The following is a 7,665-nucleotide window of genomic DNA, read 5'->3' on the forward strand; positions in this document are numbered from 1 at the left end:
TATTGAGGCAGCATTCTGTGTGTGTGTGTGTGTGTGTGTGTGTGTGTGTGTGTGTGTGTGTGTTTTGAGACAGGATCTCACCATGCAATTCAGGCTGGCCTTGAGCTCATTTTGTAGCCCAGGCTGTTGAGGCAGTTATTCTGTTTCTAGTCTGAATTTTTTTTTTTCATAAAAGGATGTCAAAGTTTGTTGCACAATTTTTCTTTTCTTTTTTTTAAATTTCTTTTTCTGAGAGCCTCACTATGTAGTCAGGCAGCTCCAGCAAACCCAGCTTCAAATGATTTTTCTGCATCAAAAAATGAGATGATCACTCTCCTCCTTCATACTGCTAGTATGCTGTGTTACATCGATTGAGTTTTGTATGTCAAACCACCCCTACATTCCACCAGTAAATGCCACTTAGCCATAATGGGTGAGCCTTGTACTGCATGGCTGAACTCAACTTGCTAACATTTTGTTGGGCATTTTTGCATCAACTTCCATAAAAGCTTTGGTCTCTGGTTTTGGAGTCTTTGGCTTTGGTGTTAGGGTAACGCTGGCCTCATGGAGTGAGTAAAGAAGTGTTCCTTCCTGGTCAGTGTTTTTGGAAAAGTTTGAAATAATTTGGAGATATTTATTTAAATGTTTGGCAGAATTTACCAGGGAAGTCATCTGGTGTTTGCCAAGAAATTTTGACTGATTTGTCTGGAGATTTAAAATTACTGATTCCGCACCATTGTAAGCCGTGATTTGGGTTTCCCGCCGCGCGGCGGCTGGCTGCCTCTACAGTGGCTCGGCAAGGAGAGAGACACGCAGAAGCTCTGAGAACGGCAATCTGCGAACGGCAGGGAGGCGTGCACTGACTTGTGGTGAGGTGAGTGAGAGAAACTGACACTCTACCACAGTTTGACTCCAGCAGAGGACTTTCTGGACCCGAGCAGTCCTGCGGGAGCAGGGCGCTGTGGCGACTCCAGCCACACATCCCCCTCTCGGGCGGGATTGGTGAAAAGTGCCTGGCCTGCGTGATACTGCCGGCGGACCTGGTAGGCTGTCCCAACCCAGATCCCAGAGCCTGACGGTGGCCGGGAGGGGAGACGCGTAGGCTGCCTGGTCCGTAACTCCCTGGTGCGCAGCGGTGAGCGGGAACACCTAACTGGTGCAATTCGATCAGGCTGTGGCTGACTGGGAGAGAAGCTGGGCCTCTTATATAAGCTTGCATATATAAGGAACAGAGAAGAAGAGGCAGCATGGGTAAAGGCAGCAACAAGAAAGGCTCCTCGGCCCCCAATTCTGAGAAACAGGCAATAGCAGACACCGCACCAATATACATAAGGCACCATATAGAGAGCCTCATAGACCAATTCAAGAATGAAGTTATCAACGACCTGAAGCTAGAAGTAGGCAGAATAGTTAGAGAAATGCTAAGTACCACCCAAGAAAAAACAGGTGGTGGAATGGAAGAACAGAAAAAAAGGGGAGAATTGTTTGATGGAGAAAACAGAGAAAGCATAGAATACGTGAAGCAGGTTCAAAGGGACTACCAAGATACTAAGAAGTCTATAGAAGACTGACATAACAGCTTGAAAGAAACTAAGGACAGACTATCTGAACTGGAGGGCAGACTTGTAATATGGGAGAATGAAATGAAAAACTTCTTAAAAATAACAAAGAAACAAACAGCAATAATACAAAGACAAGAAGATGATAAGAGGATCCATAACTTAAGGATTAAGAACATAAAAGAAGAAGTAGGGACACAAACAAGTGAACTACAAAAGCTACTCACAGAAATAATCCAGGAGAATTTTCCTAATTTAGCAAAAGGTAAAGATACTCAGATGTATGAGGCATACAGGACCCCAGCTACGTACAACCCAAACAGAGCAACACCCAGGCATATAATAATAAAAATTCCAGAAATTCAATACAAGAACAGAATATTAAAAGCTGTCAGAGACAAGAAACAGACCACTTACAAGGGAACACCCATCAGAATTACAGCAGATTTCTCTGCACAAACCATCAAATCACGAAGAGCATGGGGGGAAATAATTCAAGCTTTGAAAGATAATAATCTCCAGCCAAGATTGAGATATCCTGCACAACTGTCCCTGGAAATTGATGGAAAAATAAGGTGCTTCCAGGATAAAGAGGAACTGGGGGAATTTGCAACCACCAATTCAACTCTAAAGAGAGTATTGCAGGATATTCTAAAAAAAGAAAAATACAAAGAATCCAGAAATAATAGCAGAGAGGCCACAACGAATGGAGCAGAGAACAAAATGAAGAAGACAAACTGACAGCTACTGACAGAAAAAGAGCTCAACAGAAATGAGGCAGAGAAGATTGGATGATAGGAACAGCTATTTTGGAGAAAATGACATCTTAATAGGTAATACTGATTTAGTATCATCTTGTTTTGAAGTCTCATCTAGCTTTTGTCCTTCTGTCTCCAATGGTCTAAATAGGCTGTATCTTATTGGATTTTATTATGTACGATAGTATAAGCAAAAACCTTTTAAAGACAAGGAGATTATACAGAAACCATTGTTCATTTTCTGTTAGTCGATTCTAAATACTCTGTAATGCTGTCATTCTCTTGAATGGTTTTACATTGTTTTGATATACTTAATGCTACAGTATATGAAGTTGTACTCAAGGATTTCAAAGAAAGAGACAATATGGTAACTACTTTTAGGTTAGGATTATCTGGTGGTGAAACACTATTCTGCTTAAATGGTTATGTTTTGATCTGCGCTGTTTCGTTGTTATGCCCTCTTTTATCTCAATCTCCACTCCATTATTTACTTTTTTTATCTTTATCCTTTTAATTAAAGGAAAAAAATAGCAGGATATATTATAGTAACCCACTTTGACTTTTCATTACCTTGATTTAAAGCCCTGTATTACTCTCACCATCTGGTTTTTAACTGATGTTCCCCTATTCTGTTTTGTTGGATAGTATCAGGTTCGAAAGTTTAGGCATCAGCTGTAAAGATAATGAGATTCATTATGACGCCCATTCTTGTTGACTTTTATCTACTTTTGAAGACCTACAATGTATCCAATGTTTTGGTTTTGTCGGTTTTATTCTTTACTGTTTTGTTCAATTGTATTATAACTAACGATATAGGCAATTCTATTAGAGATAGCGGGAGGCATTATGGTAACCATTGTTGATCACCTTGTATTATGTTTTTACATTATCTATTATGTCCACCCGATTTGACTTGACCGATTCTGTTCTGTTATGTCACATTTGGTTTTACTGTCTTCCAAAAAAGTAATAAGAACCGTGGGAGCAATGAAACCCAAAATGTGTAATAGTCATGGTACAAAAGAGAGGAAAAGAAAGTGCTCCAAACTATATAACTGCATGTATATTTAAGTGTATAAGATAGAAAATGATATCACAGAGTTTTATTGAATCAATGAACAGAACTGTTTGCAGTATCATTGATGGAATGTCCACTTTACAAGCTTTAATTTTGTGACTTGAACAATTATTTCTAAGATGGCAATATGTAATCCATTAACTAGTGATTTCCTACTGTTCATTTTTTTTTTCTGTAAATCTGTATAACTTGTACCCTTTCCCTGCTTTTTTTTTCTTTTCTCCTTAAATAAAATTTTAAAAAATTAAAAAAAAAATAAAATAAAATTACTGATTCAATGTCCTTACTTATTATTGGTCTATTTAAATATTCTATTCTTTAAAATTTAGTCTTGGTAGGTTTTGTGTTTCAGGAATTTATTTCATCTATACCGACCTTTGATTTAATTGATTTTGATTTAAATTTTATTTTTGCTTTAATCTTCATTATTTCCCCCCTTCTGCTAGCTTTGGATTTAGTTTGTTACCCTTTGTCTAGTTCCTTAAATTATAAACTGATTTGAGATCTTGGTTTTTTTTCCCATAACAAAAGTCATGGTTATCAGTAATCCACGTAGTCACATGTAATAAATTCTTAAATTCTGTCCAGAAAGTGAAGTGCTCTATTTCATAACATAGGAAAATAATTCAATGCTTTTCGTAAGAACTTGATCTGGGTTTTGCTATTGCTTCGTATTTCGCAAGGGCATCAAACATACAAATTCATGAAACGGGCCCTTGTTTTTCTGGCCACGGACACAGTAGTTTCATGGGCTTTTTGCTGGATGTCACAGACAAGGGCTGACGGGATCCCCAAGGCTTCACCCCCTTCCACCGGACACAGTCACCTCATCCTGGGTCTTTCTTTTAGCTCCCAGCTGCAGCAGCCACTGTGGGGCTCCGGGCTGCATCTGTGTCAGCTCCTTATCTGTACGTGGTGTGGTTCTGTGTCAGCCCATCTCCTCCTGTCTTGGCCTGCTTCAGCCTCTGGGTCTTTCGCTGGCTTCTCAGACTGCAGCTGCCAGACGTCCTCATGTGGTGGCAGCAGGCCGGGTGGTGAGCAGCCGAAGTTGGCCGGTGGCCCTGGGTCAGCTGACCTGGCTGCTTTGTGCGAATTTCCCCCGTGGCTCTGCTTTCGGTTTTGTTTGTCTCTCGGTTCCCCTGTGACTTCTTCCTTATTCACTGGTCGTTTAACAGTGTGGTGTTTAATCTGCACAGGTTTGTGGGCTTTGCAGTTTTATTTATGTTACTGATTTCTGACTTCATCCCATTTTGGTTGCAGAAGATAATTTGTAGGATAGCAATTAAAAAAAATCCTTTGAGCATTACAACTTCGCATATTTCAGGAAATGTCCCAAGTACACTCGAGAATGTATGCTATTGTTATTGGCTGTTTTGGAAGATCAGGGTGATTTGTTTTTAAATCCTGTGTTTCCTTATCTGCTTTCGGGTTGTTCTTTTCATGTTAAGAGTGTATACTGCAGTGTCTAATTATTATCAGATGGCTGTCTGTTCCTCCCTTCTGTTCTGTAAGGTTTTGCTTCCCATATTTGATGGTCTATTATTAGGTACACAAAGGTTGATGATTGCTATCTCTTTTTGCTGTATTGAGCCTTTTATATTAATACATAACACCCTGCTTTTCTCTCATCCTTTTTTGATCAAAAGTCCATTTCATCTGTATTAATATAGCCATGTTGATCTGTTTGGGCTACTATTTACATGGAATATTTTTTCTGTGCTTTCACTTTAATCTATTTGTTGTTATAGCCTAGTTTTAACCCTTGCACCCCTTTCCTGTTCTGTATGTGCCGTTTCATTAGAGATTAAAATTCAATCTCCAGTAAAGACCTAAGTTTCAGCTCCTTGTAAATCCCCTTCCCTTCCTATCTTTCTAGGTTAAGTTTCTATTTCCTGAGAAAGCTGTAAAAGCCTTAGGTATCAGTTTCCTGTAACCCCCTACCCTACCCCTCATCTGGCTATCTGTAATAAAATGTGCTGTTCTTTAATAAATTCTTAACTTAAAGGAAATTACAGGAAGTTCTATAAAGCCCAGATGCTACCTAACTGTGTCAGCGATTACAACATTCCTGTGGTTTTCGGCTTTAAAACCCAATCTTTCTAGCTGTAAGGGCGCAGTCTCCAAATTGGCTCCTGGAGACTGTGAAGCCAGGCCTGCCTAAAATAAAGCCTTTGTTCCCCAAATTTTAATTTCTTGCTTCCTTGGGTTTTATTCCGGGGTCTGAGCTATTACATTTGTGAATTGTTATAAATCAAGTCTCTTTAAGACAGCATATAGTTGGTTCATGTGTTTTAGATTTATTATGACACTGTCATTTGGATAGAGAGTTTAACCCAATATTGAATTTTTAGTATTTACTGCTGATGAAGGACTTCTGTTATATTACTATTTGCTTTCTCTATGCTTCATAGTTTTTGGTCTCTTACTTCCTTTACTATAATCCTTTACTTAGCTGATTTTTTGCGGGAGGGGTAGGATTTGAGACAGGCTCTTACAATGCAACCTGGGCTGACTTTGAACTTGCAGCAATCTTCCTGCCTCAGCCTCCTGAGTGCTAGGATTACAGATGGGTGCCACTACATCTGGCCTTGTTCGGTTGATTTTTTTGTAGTGGAATATTTGGATTTCTTTCTCATTTCCTTTTATATATAATCTGTGGGTATTTTCTTTGTGACTGCTGTGGGCATTGCATTTGATAACTTTAAGTCATTCAAACCTGAACTGATGCCAGGTTAATTTTAATAACAATAAAGACTCTGCTCCTTTAACAGCTCAGGCTCCAATTCTTGCTAATCGATATCACAAATGTGAATGAACCATTCTTTTAGTCCCCTAAATTGTTAGTCTCTTAAATTATATAGAAACAAATGTGGAGTTACAAAGTAAAGTAATACCAATGCAAATACTAATGGTAATCCTAGCCTTTAGACTAACACATTTTTTAAAAGTGTTTTAATTGTGAGGATCGACTTTCCCAGCACCAACCTGTTTGTCAGCAGTGGCACTGTTCTCTGTAAAACCCCAGCTCAGCACCACTGCTGTGACCCTGGGCAAACACAGGATGTTGTAAAAGAAGAGATAGAGCCTGGAATTTTCTAAGCGCCATGATGTCTGATAACATCCATGCATTCACGATGGATGCTCCGAGGACTTTGACCATTGAGAGGCTGGACACATCTGACCACAGGTGTTTGCCCAGCGCTCCTCACCAGATCTTTTCCCTCCTGATCTACCCTTCTGAACCCCTTCTTCAAGGGCCATGAAAGGCTCAGCTTTTCTCTGCTCCACATGGATGGCCTTTCGCCCTCTATCTGCCTGCCCAGACACCATAAATTATCGTCATGTTGCCTTTGCACAAGCCTGGGGTCTCCGGAGGTCTCTTCCTTGTGCTGTTCCTTACATCAGCCCCTTAAATCACGTGGAAAACAACAAGTCAAATTACAAGCCATGATCGCAATAACTTTTATTGTTACACTGTTATAAAATCTTTTATAATTGCCCCTGCATTTACCTTTCTTGACATCTTTATTTCTTCACAAGCTTTGATTTATTGTCTTAAGGTCTTCATTTCAACCTGCAGGTAGATCTCCCGTGAGGATTTCTTACAGGTGGGTGTAGCTGCAGCAGACTGTTTCTTTGGGAATGGCAAATGTGTGTGTGTGTTCCTGCCTGGGGGATGTGGGTTCTGCTGGCCTCAATCCAAGTGTGGGTTGAGTAACTGGGAGTGAAGTGCAAGGCAGCCTGTGGCAGGGCTGCACAAAATGAAGGGTAGCAGGTACTGGGCCAGGATACTGAAGGCTAACTAGCCAGGTGTGGAAGCACATGCTTTAAATCCCAGCTCTCAGGAGGCTGAGGCAGGAGGATCTCTGTGAGTTTAAGGCCAGCCAGGAACTACATAGCAAGACCTTGTCTTAAAAAAACAATTCAGTTGAAGGTTAACCAGACAGTGGGAGCTGGTGTTCTCAGGAGAAAGACTGCTGTTTCCCCAGGATCCCACTGTCAGGTTCAGTGTCAACTCTGCAGTGCAGTGTCACTACCCAGTCAGTGAAGAGCCCCCTTTCCCACATCTCGGTTACCTCTCCCCTTTGAGAAGTGGGGTCCAGTAATTCACACACCGTGGGCCGATACTTACTCTTCCATTTGTCATAGGGCAGGGATGTTTGTGCTCAGTGTAACACCTGCCCCTGAACGGGTCACCCCAGCCACCATGCCCTGTGCCACTGCAGCACAGCAGGTGGGATGGGCAATTTAGAGTGGACAGAGACTATCGGCTGGCAACTCTGGAGAAGTC

The sequence above is a fragment of the Cavia porcellus genome, unplaced genomic scaffold, assembly GCF_034190915.1.
Source record: "Cavia porcellus strain 051 isolate PalLab524CR breed Dunkin Hartley unplaced genomic scaffold, mCavPor4.1 scaffold_1, whole genome shotgun sequence".
Classification (NCBI taxonomy): Eukaryota; Metazoa; Chordata; class Mammalia; order Rodentia; family Caviidae; genus Cavia; species Cavia porcellus.